This window comes from Danio rerio, chromosome 16 (genome assembly GCF_052040795.2).
Source record: "Danio rerio strain M-AB ecotype USA chromosome 16, GRCz13ab, whole genome shotgun sequence".
Lineage (NCBI taxonomy): Eukaryota > Metazoa > Chordata > Actinopteri > Cypriniformes > Danionidae > Danio > Danio rerio.
Window position 1 is genome coordinate 27018109 of NC_141036.1, and position 18704 is coordinate 27036812.

Sequence of the window (18704 nt, forward strand, 5' to 3'; positions counted from 1 at the left end):
AAGTGCAAGTAAAAAAAAAAAAAACATCTTTTGCTGTTTTCTTTTTTTCTTTCCTGCATGGAGATTTCACTTTACTCCTCTGACCACATACTGTATTATTGTCAAGTAAAAAATAAAAATAAAACAATTAAAGAAAAAATTTAATTAAAGAAATTAATAAAAATAAAATAAATAAGAATGATAATAATCATTTTTAATAATAAGAAGAAATAAATAAAATTAATAAAAAAATAGGAAATGTTGAAACTAAAAAAGTTGTAGCACAAATGACTACCTGCAAAGAGAAAAAAAATTATATATATATAAGTGAAAAAAAATCATAAACACTTAATAATAATTCTGACTACTACTTAAACATAAAAATCAAGTATAATATATTAAAATCTAATATAAAAATAAAATCAAAATGAATAAAAAAATTAATATAATTAAATGATTATACATTTTTTTTAAACAGGAAAACAAATATATCCATGTTTATTTGTGTACGCATGTATGTATGTATGTATGTATGTATGTATGTATGTATGTATGTATGCATGCATGTATGTATATTTGCACAGGTGTATACCTGACCGGTAAGCCATCTGACAAAATGTGATCCATTTTGGAAAAAGGAGATGAGTCCCTAGTCTGATGCACCACCTGGCTTGAGAAACCAGTTCTAAAACGTATCATTTGGGTAGCACACATTTATAAATGCCTTCAGCAGAATTCAAATAAACCATTTTAATCTAGATTAATTCTGAGATTAATCCAGATTATTCTAGATTTAAAAAATTATCTATGCCCACCTATATATATGCACACACACACACACACACACGCATACCCACCTAACAAACCAATGAGGACACATGACTCAACACCCTACCTTTGGGGACTACCCTTTCTGAAGGGTCTAGAGACAAAAGAAAGACATGACTGCACTACTAAAAATGTGCTTATTATGAATATCAGTTGATATTTGCAAAAAAATACTTCTATAAAGACCTGACAAATTACCTTCAAAATGAGGACAGTATTTTATAACTCACCTTTGGGGACATGTACACAAACTCCGGTATAGTCACACTTTGAGGACCGCAGTTATACACAAACTCAGGTTAAAGTATACTTTCAGGACTCGGTTATCTGAATATTTCTAATATAATATTATTAATAATTATAATAATGTTAGTGCAGAGAGACATATGATAAAGTAAATAAGATCACTGAAAATAGACAATTACATTTTTTCCTTCACAAATAACTCAATCTGGTGTCAGAAGGTCATTTGGTGTCAAGTATTGTTCATGAAATGACATATTTCTCTCATAAATAGTATGTGACAGACAGCATGTTAGCAGAATAATACATACAAACTAATTTTAAAAAACAGTAAGGGAGAAGTAAATGGATGACCTTACAGTGAGTTTATGAAGCTCAATGGACACATTAATATCCAATGATATGAGAAGTGATGAAACTCTACTGATAAGTCATATGATGGTTAATATAGTACATCTAAAATCCATTCACACTAAAACCCATACTGTATAAAACAAGGGTTGTGAAGTTCAAATCCATATACACTAACTACTTACATGCGCCATAAGACACGTTTCTCAGTGAAAACAATTACTGGGAAAGTCTTTATACAAATGATTAGTTGAAAGAGGAGTGTCTATAATTAATTTAGTTTAGACTACAGTGGAAATACACACATTTGAGGACTCTGTTGATACACACACACACACTGCTTTAGCTACACTTTGGGGACTCAGTTGATACACACATACCTTTGGGGACTCAGTTGATACACACACACCTTTGGGGACCTTGGTGATACACACACACTGCTTTAGCTACACTTTGAGGACTCTGGTGATACACACATACCTTTGGGGACTCTGTTGATACACACACACCTTTGGGGACCTTGGTGATACACACACTGCTTTAGCTACACTTTGAGGACTCTGGTGATACACACATACATTTGGGGACCTTGGTGATACACACACACTGCTTTAGCTACACTTTGAGGACTCTGGTGATACACACACACACACCTTTGGGGACACTGGTGATACACACACACTGCTTTAGCTACACTTTGAGGACTCGGGTAATACACACACACACCTTTGGGGACACTGGTGATACACACACACTGCTTTAGCTACACTTTGAAGACTCTGGTGATACACACACACACCTTTGGGGACACCTACAATGATACACACATAAGAAACAAAGATGCATTAATGTCCTGTTTAGATGAGAGAAGGACCCCCGCGGATGACTATTTCTCTGTGATAGAGTTTTATTTGTCCATGTTTTGTTCAGTTGAGTGCGGCAGGTCTGATCATAGTCACATAAGTGATAATCAACAAGGTTACATTTGTATTTGCTAAAATCTAACACAATGTTGTGCTTGGAATAATTCTGTTTATTGTTTTCTGAGTTTCATTTTAGACACAGTGTTGCCGACTTGTTGCAGCCATGGCTCTAATTGTATTAGACTTTTGACTAGACCTACAGACAAAACTATTGACTGAGCTCAGTAAAATGTTCTTTGATTATTTATTAATAATCTGTTTAATAACTAAAGCCAAAACAAATGGTAAAATAGTAGTTGTAAATTTATGTAATATGGTTTAAACAATTAAATAAAACATTTTAAATATATAAATATAATATATTTTAAAATAAATAGGTCATGTTTTGAATAACACCCATGTCCATGTTTATCATTCCATCGAATTAAACACAAATAAAACAAACATATTTATTTCAGGTTATATACAGAACTTCTTAAGTTGAATTTAATACCTTTTACTACCTTTTTTAATGCCTTCAAAAAAAATGTAATAACAGCACGACTTAGAGCTGCAACTGTAGTGGCGTAAATTAAATCTTTCTAAATGCAATAACATATTGCATATAACATATACATTTAAGTAAAGCAGAGGGATTAATCTAGATGTCACAATGGGCCTTTGTTCATAGTTTTTAATCAATGTTATGCATGTCATTAATATCAATAGCCGCTCTTCTAAGAACAGTTCAGTACGGTTACGGTTGTTTCTCCACTGAGCCTGGATCAGTGCGGCACAATTACACACCGTTCTCAGCACGGTTAGACAATCGTGCTGAATCAATGATGACAATAATACTAACAAAGAATTACATTTGTCATTATCATGCTGCCTTGAATGTGGGATATCTGCTATATAAAGTCCTACTGTTACTTCATGAAGAATAAATGTATAGTTTACATCAAACAAAAATATGTTTTTTTTATATGCGAGTTAATTTAATGAATAATATTTCTACTACAAAACAAACAAAAGATTATAATAAATCATTCAATTCAAGGCTAAAAGCTGCAAACAGTCATCAGTAATTAAATAGAAAAAGAATATACATCTCAAAAAAAAGTCTCACTTCTGCCACTCTTTGCAAGTTTTGATTTTGGTTTGTGTCATTGTAAATGCTCACACTAGTTATGAGCTGATTTACATTTTTCTGTGTTTGTGGAATAAAGCAGGCGAGTCAGCCGACCCAATAAATGAGCAGGCAGAGCAGGATTCTCGCGATGACCAACAGCGCAATGTGGTTCTTTGTTATGAGCTGCAGTTTCAGTGTAAACTTAGAAGGCCTGCTTCTTTGGCGATGATGTGTACAGTATTAGATTTTACATTTAGCGGACATTTGTGCTGAACACGCAGTGAATGCAACGCATCCAGATACGGCCACCTTCTCCGAAAACACTCGATCTCGGTTGGTGGATCAACATTCACCACATGATAGTGGTCATCTGTGCCATTATTTGTAACTTTAGGTGGGATTTGCAAACCTGTGTACTTTTCACTCTTCAGGCGTTTGCAATTCCTGCAGTCACAAAAGCTCCCTGTCATCTGACAGCGGAAAGCCTTAAGTGATTGACAGCTAATATGAACCATTTTAATGGCCGGGAAAAGCGATTCAGCACATCTTTAGAAAAAATCTAAGCAGGTCGCACTACAACCATTATATGCAGTCGCACACATGCTCCCAAATATATTATGAGGTTGCATAGCTTAATTTTTGGGCGCATATGCAACCAGAATAGTCACAATTTCGAGCCCTGGTGTGTTGACGTTGCAGCTTTGTTGCCAAGTTACCATACCACCTCACGATATCGCTCCGGTCCTACTCTCAACATTTAAATAAATCCACGCAAATTTTAGAATAAAGGCCTGCACTCAACACAAACTGAAAATGTATCTAAAAATCTAAAAATTTATCTTGAGCTCGAAAATGTAATACCTCGTCAGATAACTACTTTTTAATACTTTTTAATGCCCTTAATTTTGACTAATTTCATTTACTACTTTTCACAACCCCCGCGGACACCCTGTATATTCTGGGTATTTGACAAATCAGTAAATATATGCACTAAAAACAAATTTAAAAAGTCCATAGGCTTCCTTTACCCGTAGGCAAAACTAAAATAGGCTATTAGTAACAAATATAAATAAAAGATGAAAAACTTTTTGTGAAAGCAAGAGATAATCTTGTGAGAGTGCTGTTATAAAAGGAGTCTCAGGTGATCAACAATTGTGCATTACTGCAACACCATTTATTCCAGAACATCTGAGCCACTTTCAGTTCTAAAGTTTTCATTTTTGGTTTTATTTTATTTTTTTAAGTCTATTTAAAGCTGCAGTAGGTGATCATCTTCAGAATCATGTGTTGTTGTGCTGGTCGAAAGTCTCTTCACAGTCCAAAAGTAAAGATTAAAGAAAATGATCTAAATGTGTTTATATGTATTTTTATATTCTGGGTAAGGCATAAAACTAAAACATGTTCATCCAATTAAATATTGTCGGGCTGACAATTCTCATAATTCTTATAAGTAGTTCAAACTGTCAGCAAATGTAGATTTGAACCACTGGGCATCTCTTCATGCAGATTCACCATTTGCATGTGGATGCGTGCATGTGCGCCGCGCGTTTATGTGCAGACGAGCAGTCACAGTTGCGAATCAAATGCTGAATAAAAACCTGTTAAACTCCTGAATCAATATAGGAGTGAGTTTTGCACGCTGGAAGAAGAATAATACCATGACTGAAGTATTTCTGTTAGGCAGGTCATGTTCTGTGTTAAACTCTTTTAGTCACACAGAGCTGATGTAGATTGTGTTGTTATAAATGGGTTATCTGCACAGAAGTGTTGTTCAGCCACTGAAATCTCCCCGTGAAAGATTGATGCGACTATTTTCAGTTTCATAAGGTCCTTTTACAGCATTGATAAAGTAGATTTATATTTAGTTTAACAACAAAACATCAGTAAATAGAGCTATTCGGCCTAGCCTACTTTACTGAGCTGAAGATGCTTTTGTATTTATATTGGGTCATTTCTGAACAATGACAGCCTGTGATGCGCTCTTTATATTGTTCACCACTACTCTGAATATTCATGTGAAATAGCATGCAAGTATGGTTTAGTAATAAGTGTAATTCCTGCACGCCACCGGCTAAACACTAGCTACATTTCTAAATGGTGAATGACATGATCTAGTGGGTTGTCCACTGCCATCTTTACGATGAGCATTCGTGTTTTAGGAGGCGTGGCTTTGGATGGCAGGGAAGGGACTGTGTTTCAAAGATATTATGCCAACCGGTTAGTATTTTGGCAGATCACCTACTGCACCTATAACTTGTTTGTTAATTAAATCCTGTTTTGTTATTTAGCCTATTATTTTTAAGTAACAGTGAAGTTGCATATTAACTTGATATGCAAAGAATGGGAAATAAATTCTTTTTGACATGCTGATTTTGGTAAAAATTGTGAATATAGGTAATACTCGCCTTGCAATTTTAAAATCATTGTATTTTTTTTCCTTTGAGCAGGCAATTTTCAATTTAAATGATTGCTGCTGCAGTCTGAAAGTCTCGGTTAGGCAATGCTGACGGACACAGCTAAAGCTGGACAAATTACAGTTAATTGATTATTAATTCTGATAAGAATAACATCAACAACAAGATAATATTAATAATAAGTCTTTTATTTAAAAATGAATTTAACACATGTAATAGGTCTACATAAATGTGAAATGAGCCAAACATCATCTTTAAAATAGTCAGGCCTCAGCTCTCTGTGATATCTCTCCCTATCATCGATACACAACACTAGTGTCAATCGGCACAACCCTATCTTGTAGTAAACATAACTCCAAACTGCAATATGGTCATTTAAATGTCGTTCACGCATCGACGTTCAGGGGTTCGAATCGAGATCGCCATCTTTTTACGATTAACTATGCAGTCCAACTATCACTTGCCAGTAATTAACCAATCTTTTATAGTAAAATCTGTATGTGTACTATTGGTTATACTGTATGAATTAACTCCAGAATATCTGGCATGTGAAAATACATAATTGAGCTATCCTTTCATCTTTAAATAAATTGCTTTAAGACACAATTGTATGATGTTAAATAGTTAGAACAAGATTACATTTTAAATAAACCTGCCAAAGGGTCTGTCTTACCTTGTTCTGGTTACTCTGCCCTGTTCACTTAGCAGCAAATATCACTAGATAGGCTACCTGGTGCCTGAATGAAAGGGTTACCGTCTTATTCCCTGATCTTCTTGCTTTGTCTGACTGTTGTGGCTCAGTTTGTTTGTGAGGATCACTCATCTTCACGTTGTCCAAAGCAGGTGAGGAGACGGAACATTATGGGACTGGATGTCAGAAAAAAAACAGAGAATATCGAAATCAGAAATATTTGTCAAGACAGAACAAGTATATTCTTCTTTTTCTATATTCAGGGTTTCTGCAGATATCATAATGTCAAATTTAAGACTTATTAAGACCTTTTTAAGACCATTAAGTATTAAATTTAGGACCTATATCGCAATATCAAAAACACGCATACACATAAAGAGATCAGAAGAAGAAGAAACCGACAGTAAAATCTGACAAATAAACAGAGAAGTAAAAAGCTTCTGGAACTAGGTCATATCATTAATATCATTCAGGATAATCGTTTTAATTATTTTATAATTAATTATAAAGATTTTTATAACCATTCAAGATTTTTTAAATACATTTTTTATCTAAATGATGCATCACATGCTTTTGTTCGTATCTCAGACAGTTCTACCCATTAAAGTTAAATATTAATGGCAACAGATCTTGGGTTGCTCTACAATTATATTTTTTATTAAGGCAGAAATAAAAACAGAAAACAAGTACACTCACTAAAAATATTGAGGTTTTTTATTTTTTATTTTGCCCACTCAACAATTCACACATCACTTTCTGGCTAGTTTAGTTATTACCAATAAAGCCTAGAAATTGGGCATCAATATACTGTAAACTGATACATATATTCATACATTCCTTTCCAGTTGAAGTCAGAATTATTAGCCCCCCTGTTTATTTTTCCCCAATTCCCGTTTAATGGAGAGCAGATTTTTTTCAACACATTTCAAACATAATAGTTTTAATAACTCATCTCTAATAACAGATTTATTTTCTGTTTGCCATGATGACAGTAAATAATATTTGACTAGATATTTTTGAAGACACTTCTATACACCTTAAAGTGACATTTAAAAGCCTAATTAGGTTAATTAGGTGAACTTGGCAGGTTAGGGTAATTAGGCAAAATTTTGTTACTTAATTTTAGTTTGTAACTTGTAAATTGTTTTAAATTCGAAATTGTAATATAGGTCTATACATTAGTGTAAAACCTATGCATGATGGAAAAACATTCTGTAATATTAAAACCAACTGGGTCTACACTTTTGCATGGACTCTTTTTTTAAACAAACTTATCCCTCAGGTTTTTCCAAACTTTTACAAAAACTGTCGTCCTTTCCCACTGCTGTTGCAATTTCTAGCCAAAAAGTATTGGTCATCTGGTTCTACTTCTCCCTATGATCACGCATGGACTGATCATAAAGAAGATGTGTGTATAGGGCTGGATGATATGACAAAAATTTATATCACGATATACTTCTTAATTTCGGTCGATATGATATAATTCCGATATCGATATGGACAATATTAAAAAGACATAAAAAAACTGCCAAGAACGCACACAATAAATGTCTGTACCTACAAATATCTGCAAACTGAATTTGCAAAGTCTATAATACCTCCAGGCTCTTATAACTTTTCTTTTAATAAAAAGGTTTAAAAAAATTTTACTTGTTAACTTTTTCAAATGTTCACTCTCTTTTTTGTATTTAGCCTTTACAAACAGACATATATATATATATATATTAGGGATGTAACGGTATCAGAATTTCACGGTACGGTAATACCTCGGTATCAATGTCACGGTACGGTATTTATTGAATCATTTACAGGAAAAAACAAAACTTATGAAAATACTTCAAAAAAGTGCCAAAAGTGTCAATGACATACAAATTAGCCATCTATCTGTAAACTTTGAAACAGGAACTTCAATTTTAATAACAAAAAAAATATTAAACCATGTAAAAAAAATAAAGTTTTTAATTTAGTATTGTTGAAAACTCATCACATTCAACATTTAATCGCTCACTCACTTAGATAGAGATGGGTTTAAAGGAAAATTATCATATAAATATAATCTGGTAAAAGCTGGTATCTCTGGGCATTTACAATGTCCCCTGCAACAGAAAAAAAAAAACCTCTCATTTGGGACTGAGGTTTCTGGGACAAGAGAGATATGACTTATATGACTTATTTCTCGAGCGCCGAAAACGGAGCGTTTCGAAAACGCTGGAGATGCCGTTTTCATTCTAAAACGCTGCTGCTCCGTCTCAGTGTGGATGGGGAAAGACGGAGACATCTGAAAACGGAGGCGGGGCTGCAAACGTTCGCATATCTGATTGGGGCTTTTCCTCAATATTAAGTAGCCCACACACAGTTCTGTCTCGCATCATCTTCTTGTAAGTTAAGACTTCGCAAGTTTGATCAAGGCTGCAGTCCCCCCCTTCTCAGTTTGATATGGAAAACATACCGAGGACACGCGTAAATCTTCAAAGGGAACAGTGTACTTTATAACTTCATTCACATCACCTTGGCTACGTTTCACTTTCTCAACAATAAAATGTAAACATGATTTAAGGAACTGCATATTTCCTTTTTAATATTAGAAAACTTAACAGACAGCAGAAATGTTGAGGCGTCGTGCTGCATATATGAGCGTCATCTTCACTGTGTGGATATTTATAACAAAACGGAGCCTATAACAACTACCTCCTTTCAATTTCAGTGAAAATACCAAACGCACCCTCTCTTTTGCTGAATATCTGTTTTAATAATCGACAATTATAAAAGTATAACATACAATAAGTGTATACATTGTAGGAAATAAAGGCAAGCGATCAGTCAATGTACCTGGATTAATCATTAACTTATCTTTGCGCTTAACCAAAACATGTTACCCGTGAACAAGTAACTTAATAGATTCCAATGATCAAAGTCAGGGAATTGGCCTATGTCGTTAGATAAAGACAACAACATGAATGAAATATCCCGTTCAGCAAATATAGTGAGATTAGATCCAGCGGGAGATGCGTGATGAGCAGTCCGACAAGCAGAGCTCTCATCTGGGTAGAATGCTGGAGCGCTTGACCGAGAGTGTGTGTGTGGTCACGTGATGTGCGTTTTCAGCGTTTTGGTGTGGACGGAGAGCAGTTCAGAAACGCTGGGTAAAACGCGAGTGTGGACGCGGATCGTTTTCATTCTACAACGCCGTTTTAAAACTAAAACGCACTAGTGTAAACGGGGCCTTAGAGTTTTACAGCTCTTTTTGATCCCCGCTTCTAGCAGCACACTCCATTTCCGCATTACTGGATCTGTAGCGACAACAGACCGCAAGGGATGATGGGAATTGTAGTTTTCGCTACCTCCCGTTCGCTTCATTCGCCTGAGCAAATTTTCTCAGAAGACCTATAGTTTTACCGAGTCATGCGACTTCGGTAATATCGAAAAAAATTAATATTGCGGTATGACGGTATTTACAATACCGTTACATCCCTAATATAAATATATATACATATATATATATATATATATATATTTTTAAGAAATGTTTTATTAAATAAAAAGTATAGTATACAGCTATATTTTGCTTGTTTTGACACATTAAACATTTGTGTCTAAGAAATAATTATTGTTTTGTATGGTTATAGAGATAAATTTGGTAAACCGTTAATTTTGAGCTCTAAAAAAAGTCATGCTAGTCGTGCAAACACTATGAAACCATGACTCCTTTGCTCATGCTCATTGAGCAACCTCATACTCGACACACAAAAAGTGAAATGATTGAGAACACGTGGACATAACACAAAATTTAAATCAAGTAATTTTAGCATGTCAACGTCAAACTTATGCATATAAAATATATTTTTCCAACAACAAAATTGTGGATAGTGAAAATGCAGAGTGGCTAGTAAAGTTGGAAATCTACTAGCCACAGTGGCTGGTGATCAAAAAAGTTAATGTCAAGCCCTGTGCAAATATATATATATATATATATATATATATATATATATATATATATATATATATATATATATATATATATATATATATATATATATATATATATATATATAGCTTGTTCATTCACATCTGTATTCAGGGCACACTTCAGGGCAAACTTTCTGCGACGTAGCTAACCAACTGCTGTGCTAAGCGATGGCAGCGTGTCTGTGATGTCACATGCGTGATGACGTACATCATGCTCTTTCTGATGGCTGAGCACTGACCGTCACTCAGTGACAAATGATGCAATCTAGGGATGTAACGGTATTGTAAATACCGTCATACCGCAATATAAATTTTTTCCGATATTAGCGTAGTCGCATGACTCGATAAAACTATAGGTCTTCTGAGAAAATTTGCTCAGGCGAATGAAGCGAACGGGAGGTAGTGGAAACTACAATTCCCATCAGCCCTGGGGTTGCCAACATTCTTTGCGGTCTGTTGTCGCTACAGATCCAGTAATGCGGAAATGAAGTGTGCTGCTAGAAGCGAGGATGAAAAAGACCTGGAAATGATCGAACATAAAGCGGGTGTTGTCGCCGCGCGCGTACTGAATAGCGGTGTTGTCGCGCGCGTACTGAATAGCGGTGTTGTCGTGCGCGTACTGAATAGCGGTGTTGTCGCGCGTGTTCTGATAAGCTGTGTTGTCGCGCGCGTACTGTAAAGCGGGGAGGGGGGGTTGAGCGCGCATACTCAAGAGCGGTGTTGTCGCGCACCTACTGAAGAGCGGCACGGAGGGTGTGTCGCGTCGCGGGGGCACTTTTGATCATTTTGGAAGGGCACTTTCTATCCAAGACTAAAAAGGGCATGTGCACTGCACAGGTTGAGCCCTATGTGTGCACGTGCCTGCAAGTTGGGGAATACGACTAATAGTATGGGGACTGCAGAACACAGCACACTGTTCAGATTGATGCAGACATTGACTTGTACCGCAAAGAGACCTCTATCTCACTCATGGCTTGTCCTCTCAAGTGGGGGAAAGACAATGCACAACGTTACCCACTGCTGTCAACCTGGGCCAAGTCATATCTCTGTCCCAGAAACCTCAGTCCTAAATGAGAGGGTTTTTTCTGTTGCAGGGGACATTGTAAATACCCAGAGATACCAGCTTTTACCAGATTATAGTTATAAGATATTTTTCCTTAAAACCCATCTCTATCTAAGTGAGTGAGTGAGTGATTAAATGTTGAATGTGATGAGTTTTTAACAATACTAAATTGAAACTTTATTTTTTTACATGGTTTAATATTTTTTTGTTATTAAAATTGAAGTTCCTGTTTCAAAGCTTACAGATAGATGGCTAATTTGTATGTCATTGACACTTTTGGCACTTTTTTGGAGTATTTTCATAAGTTTTGTTTTTTCCTGTAAATGATTCAATAAATACCGTACCGTGACATTCATACCGAGGTATTACCGTACCGTGAAATTCTGATACCGTTACATCCCTAATGCAATCTATAAGATCTTAAAAATATAACTATTTTATATATATATATATATATATATATATATATATATATATATATATATATATATATATATATATATATATATATATATGCAAATTTATATCGAAATACCGGAAATGAGTTTAAAACTCATATCACGTTACTGAAAACAATTCTATAGCGATATATATTGATATCGAATCATTGTCCAGCCCTAATGGGTGTATCAATGGGTGTATCAATGGGCATGCATCAAGTTTATATATGCGCAAGTTTCATACATGTTTTGAACATAGTATAGGTTTATATGCGAGTAATTTATATGCTCGTGTTGATAAGCAAAGTTTTATTTAGATCCTACACGGTGCCTCATAGCCATCTGTGTCGGGAAAGTGGATGGTGAGGCGACAGGTTGACTTAAACTTAAATGATGCCTCATCTTCTGTCATTGCTTCTGACTCTCAGTATGTTCTATCGGGTGGAACAGATTTGATGTGTTTCCGCTGTTAGTCGGCAGACTCGGCACCACTCTACCGCACATTTTGCAGAGCACCGAAACTAAACGTTTATCGAAACTTAAAAAGCTGAATCACTTCCACACCACTGCATTCGTCTTTCCTCTCTCGTCAACTAATTTGTCTGCATTCTTAGTTGTGGAAGCTTGTTCATTCACATCAGTATTCAGGGCACACATTTTGTAGCATTTTGTAGCATTCTGCGACGGAGCAGCTTAACTAACTTCTGAGCGCTGGCAGTGGCAGCGTGTCTGTGATGTACGTCATCACGCAAGTGACATCACGCTCATTCTGAGCACGAAAAGTCATTCAGTGACAAATGATACAAGGTATAAGATCTTATCTATAATAAAACAGATGTATGCAAATGTATATCGAAATACCGGAAATGGGTTTAAAAATCATCACTGTTATTGAAAAAAATCTATCGCGATATATATTGATATCGAATTATTGTCCAGCCCTATATGTGTACAGTCATACCTGTTTCAGACAAAATCTCTTCAAAGTGTTTCATATTCAATTCAAATCAAATGCGGCACCGCACGAACTGAAAAAACATTTTGTGAGCTCTGCCAGCCAAAATCATGTCGCGGCTGGCAGACCTCCATAAACACAGTGATGACATCACATTTACCGCGCGCACTGAGTTCAATAACAGAAAGCTGATTGGCAATTGTCGGTATAGGGCATGTCGGTCTTATTTGTAGTTGTAATAACGCAAATTACAATTGGACTAGTGAAATAAAGAACTACAACACCCTGAAAACCTAGCAACAACAACAAAAAAAGAATTTAAATGAGTTTTAGATGTAGCGTTACATGGACATCGCAAAAATAAGACCTGTGCAAAAATATTTTAGACTTAGAACAGTGAATTTAGGACTTTTGAAGGCCTTAAATTTCGATTTTTTAATTTTAGAATTTTTAAGACCCCGCGGAAACCCTGTATATTCCTTCTGACCAGACTTTCTACTTATACATGTCAGTCAGTATTGCTATTTTGACTGTCAATATTACAGAATAAAGCATCCGTATAATTATGGTTGAATTTTATGTTTCATAATATAGACAATTGGTAAGTGAACCTACTGATTTCTGTAGACTCATACTACTGACCCCTACTCACCATAACCAGAATCTCCATAATTGTAGGTTATATCTTCTCCTGGAAGTATGTTGCACACAGCAAAGATATGATTTTCATTTTGCAGTTAGGAGCTTTGTGGTCTTCATTTACAAGTCTCCCTAAAGACCCATCTTCTTTCGATGCATCCATGCTGTAAAACATAAAACAATCACTAAGCATAAAATACAAACAATTTTTAAAGTTTATACATTTAAGATGTACTATTTTTTTTTCTGTGACCATCTTCAAAGAGGTGTTAACAATAGTATCGAGAATTAATTCTATTTTAAAACTTGCTAATTATTTCACTAAAAACTACAGATTTGATTAGAAGTGTTAATTTACATTTCACTTCTCAATTCCTGTAAAATATTTTTTATGTCTGTGAGGAACATTTTTTATGAAATTGCAATCAAATATGGGAACTGATTGTAATCAGAATGATCAGAATCAGAAATACTTAAATTTTGAGACGCATAATATATTATCGGCCATATCGATATCAGCCGATAAATGCTTTTTTTTTATGTTATGGTCATCAGTCTGATATCAAAATATGGCCGATATATTTAAGCTGATAGATTACAGAATTGCCTGCCTTGCACATGCGTGGGTCGAACTTGTTCAGAGTTGTGCAGTGCTTGGACATTATTGTTGGGTGATACACAATTTTCATGTCATCCACCTTTGAGATCACCTATCATGATACTATAGCATAGGCCAGGGGTCACCAATCTTATTTCTAGAGGTCCAGTGCCCTGCAGGGTTTAGCTCCAACTTGCCTTAACACACCTGCCTGGGTGTTTCAAGTATACCTAGTAAGACCTTGTTTAGCTTGTTCAGGTGTGTTTGATTAGGGTTAGAGCTAAAATCAGCAGAACACCGGCCCTCCAAGAACAAGTTTGGTGATCCCTGGCATAGGGGCACGGCAGTGTTATGTTTGCTTATTTGCTCATTTATTTAACCACATCTAAACATATTTAATAACCTTTCGGCTAATCATACTCACCACCCAAACTTGTACTCAAGAACAAAATCCCCTCTGAATAAAGCTTCAGTGGTGAAAACTCATCCTCCTAAACAAAAGACGTTCATTAGCTGCAGTTTGTTGAAAATTAATTATCATTGGTTCATAATTGCATTTTTTGAGTTTGCATTAAATTCTACAGACTTTTGTGTTTTTATTTGAACTAATTGTTCTACTTGTCCTGTATGCTTCTCAAGCTTTATGAGAAGTGTCATTAATGTCTTTTCAGGTGCACTCAGAGGGCAATCGCCTGTTATGTCATGTCATTCAGCTTTTAATTGTTAGCATGATGTAGGTCTTTGAAATAATATTTATACAATATAGTTATAATGACATGTACAGATGATTAAACCAGTGTGTTTAAACTAGTTTTAAATTTGTTTGTTTTTGTAGTTTGGGCCAAAACAAATGTTTGTTGCAATTTTAATAGTTTAAGTTCATTTGATTGACTATTTAAAAATCTGTGGATATTATCAATGCATTTATTGGATAAAATAAAATTGCTACCTTTTACTGTAAAAAGTCCCCATCCCCAGAAGTGATTAAGGTTACACAGTCATATATATAAATGTGTAAAAGGTGAAGCACTATGAATATATATTTAAAAGAAAATATGTCAAATAAATGACCAGATCTCTGTGTGGAGCACTGGCTGTTGTCAGACTCCTTGTGCAAACAAAAAATTCTCTGAATAATTACAATATATATCTAAATGTATTTGAAAACATAGACATACTATTGAAAATTAATACTTTAATTCATTAGAGTCGTACTTCTGTGGGTATTTTGGTTAAAGTAACCTAAAAGTAATACAAAAGTAGTGTAATGCATTTCTGAGATATTAATATTGTCATGTAACCAATTACAAAAAAAGAAATGGCAGTAACTTTTAATATATATATATATATATATATATATATATATATATATATATATATATATATATATATATATATATATACTGTAATGCATTTCATTTTGGAAGTAACTTGCCCAACTGTGTTCGCTATTGTTTGTTAGCACAAAGATTAGATATTAACGGGGATTTGGAACAAAATTGTTTATGCACAATGGGCTCTCTGCACAGCTAGAGTTTTAAAGCCAACGATAAACTTCCAGTGATAGCTTAATGTGGGTACTTTCAATTTCACAAAGTTGTTTGTACATCATCAATGTTGTAATGTTATTACAATACATTCAGTTAAACAGACTAAAGCATTCATTTAGTTGTTCAAGCGTAAAATTAGATGAACGATGGTATAACCACTAGCGCCGTCAGTATAGCAAAAGGCTAGCGCAGAAATTCCATTGAAAATACTGGGTAAAGTCTAAATCGAATACGTGGCCGGCTGGTATGTGCTATGCACATCTATATAGCAGCATTTTTATGACACTGTATAATAGGCGACGCAGTGGCACAGTAGGTAGTGCTGTCGCCTCACAACAAGAAGGTCGCTAGTTCAAGCCTGGGTCAGTTGGTGTTTCTGTGTGGAGTTTGCACGTTCTCCCTGTATTCGCGTGGGTTTCCTCGGGGTGCTCCGGTTTCCCCCACAGTCCAAAGACATGTGGTACAGGTGAACTGGCTAAGATAAAAATTGTCTGAAGTGTATGAGTGTGAATGAATGTGTGTGGGTTTCTCAGTGATGGGTTGCAGCTGGAAGGGCATCCGCCGTGTAAAACATATGCTGGAATAGTTGGCGGTTCATTCTGCTGTGGCGACCCCAGATTAATAAAAGGACTAAGCTGAACAGAAAATGAATAAATGAATGTATAACAATAATGAATATTTTTACAGTACTGTGACGGTTGGGTTTAAGGTTGGGGTGAAGGTAGGCTTTAAAAAATAAAATGTATTGGGTATTTTAATAGATAGCAGCATAAATAATACTCAATACAACTACTGTTTTTACGTTACTGTAACAGTTGGATTTAGGGTTGGGGTGGGGATAGACGTTAATAAAATACAACAAATGTGAAATTTAAGAAATAATATAAATAGTTTTCGTTAACTTTCGGCTGCAACCATATCTGATCTAGCAACAACCAAAATATAGGGGAAAAAACTCATTTTTTAAAGACATGGCGGGGGGAAATGGACTTTAATGCAGTGCTTCTTGTCCGATCTGAAACCCACTTCATATCATAAATATAACAGGTAGTGAAGATTACTGAGTTTTAAAGAAATCAGATCTTAAACGTGACAATTTTGAAATGGAAAGATGTCATTGGAAGCCATTGGAGTGCCTGGCTGAAAATTAAAAGTCTGGTGATCTGTAAAATATTTTACAACATTACAGATACATTAAAAACTAATTTAAGTGTGTGTATGGTTTGCATTGGTTACTTTAACAATTATAATAGCAAAAATAATTAATGTAGTGCTTTGTTGTATATACACATGTTCAGAGTTAATAAATGTTTCAACCCAATTTAATTGCAAAAGTATGATAAAGTACAACAGGTAACACTTTAAAATAAAATTAATGGATTAAAGTCAACGGTGAGAAAAAAAGCCAGATTCATTACAGTTACTGTGCTAATATAGGATAAAATAATACAACTGAATATTATTAGTTATTATCCCCATTTAGTAAAACGACTAACTTTAGTAAAACGATTGTAATCAGATTACTATAATTTTAACACATACATCAGCATTAAGAAATTATCATCACCTAAGATTAACATTAAACTTTACCAATAATTTTAATTAACTAATGTTTACTATTGAAGCCTTCTTGCACAGAGTTAACGTACAGTACAACTGACCTATAAATATTTTAAATTTTAGTAACAGTTTCAGTTAATATTTCAACCTGTAGTAGGCCAGATGAACTTGAAAATATTATTGAAAAACAATTAAGTCTCTTAGAATGTTGCACTGTTAACAATACCACTGCAACACGACATGGATTTTACTAAAAAGAACTGTAAAAGTTTACATAATAAATAATTATTCAATGTATTTTGAGTTCCCATGATGTCAATATTGTACATGTTCATTATCATTCTATATTGAACCACTGCATAGAGAGATATAGACAGAGAGAGTGTTTGTGAGTATAACTTACCTTTGTAATTGTTGATGAATTGCACTTGCAGGTTTGTCACTTTTACAACAAATGTAATGTTCTGCATCCTCTTGAGGTATTTTACGCTTTTTGTTTTTTCTTACTCCCAGCATGAAGACAAAGGGCATGTTTCCTATAAAGACTTTACGAAAAAATAAATATAATAAATTATATTATGCTAATAAATAACATAATAATAATAGCATAATACATTTTATATATTGTCTATTGTTCTGCTGAACCCAAATGATTTCACATAGATCTAGTAATGTACTTCTATCTAAAAATTTAAATCAGAAATTAAATCATAATGTAATTAAAAACAGAATAGGTAGGATGTAAATCACATCCAAGATTAATTTTCCTATATTCGTTAAACAAAGCTATAAATACATTGTTATTTAGACTGAAAACAGGGCTAGACCCACATGAACCATTTTCATGTTTTTGTAACTTTACACACCTCAAAATTATATATACTTTGATATAATAAAGACGTTATATATATATATATATATATATATATATATATATAATGTTCTGTGCGTTTGGGAAAGCTAATTAACATCATTAAAAGGCTTATTTACTTAAAGTAATTTAAAATAATCACCATATTAAACAAAAAATAAAGATTTTATTTTTGGGGCAACCACACAAGCACACGCAAACACTATTTTGATCAACAGAAATGTAGTGTGTTAAACAGTATACAGCTAACATTGCTATTAAATACATTTCAACAAATATAATCGACAAAGGAATATAAGCACTAAACATACATCTTACAAAGGCAATGTTTTGTCGTGTAAGCAGTAATTATGCATTTAAATACATAAATTGATTTACCTGCTCTCCCTGGAGAGATGAGTTCGCGGGAAAAGGCGTCTCCAATTGATTGCGTCATTAGCACGTGTTTGCAAATGCCGCGCGTTCATGAGTTGAATGAGGCGCTGTGAGGGATGTGTGCTTAACACACACACACATACACAC

At 34.5% G+C, this 18704-nt stretch overlaps 1 protein-coding gene and 1 long non-coding RNA gene across 3 annotated transcripts in view; both read right to left on the reverse strand.

Annotated features, from left to right (window-relative positions):
• cadm4 (cell adhesion molecule 4) overlaps positions 1-18704 on the reverse strand; it is a 330099-nt gene that overhangs the window by 183611 nt on the left and 127784 nt on the right.
• Positions 6017-18610, reverse strand: LOC147840281 (uncharacterized). The gene is made up of 5 exons (XR_015511424.1): positions 18561-18610; positions 17715-17856; positions 14626-14692; positions 13617-13767; positions 6017-6716 (listed from the first exon to the last, which is right to left on the reverse strand). It is a non-coding gene; the product is annotated as an uncharacterized LOC147840281 (long non-coding RNA).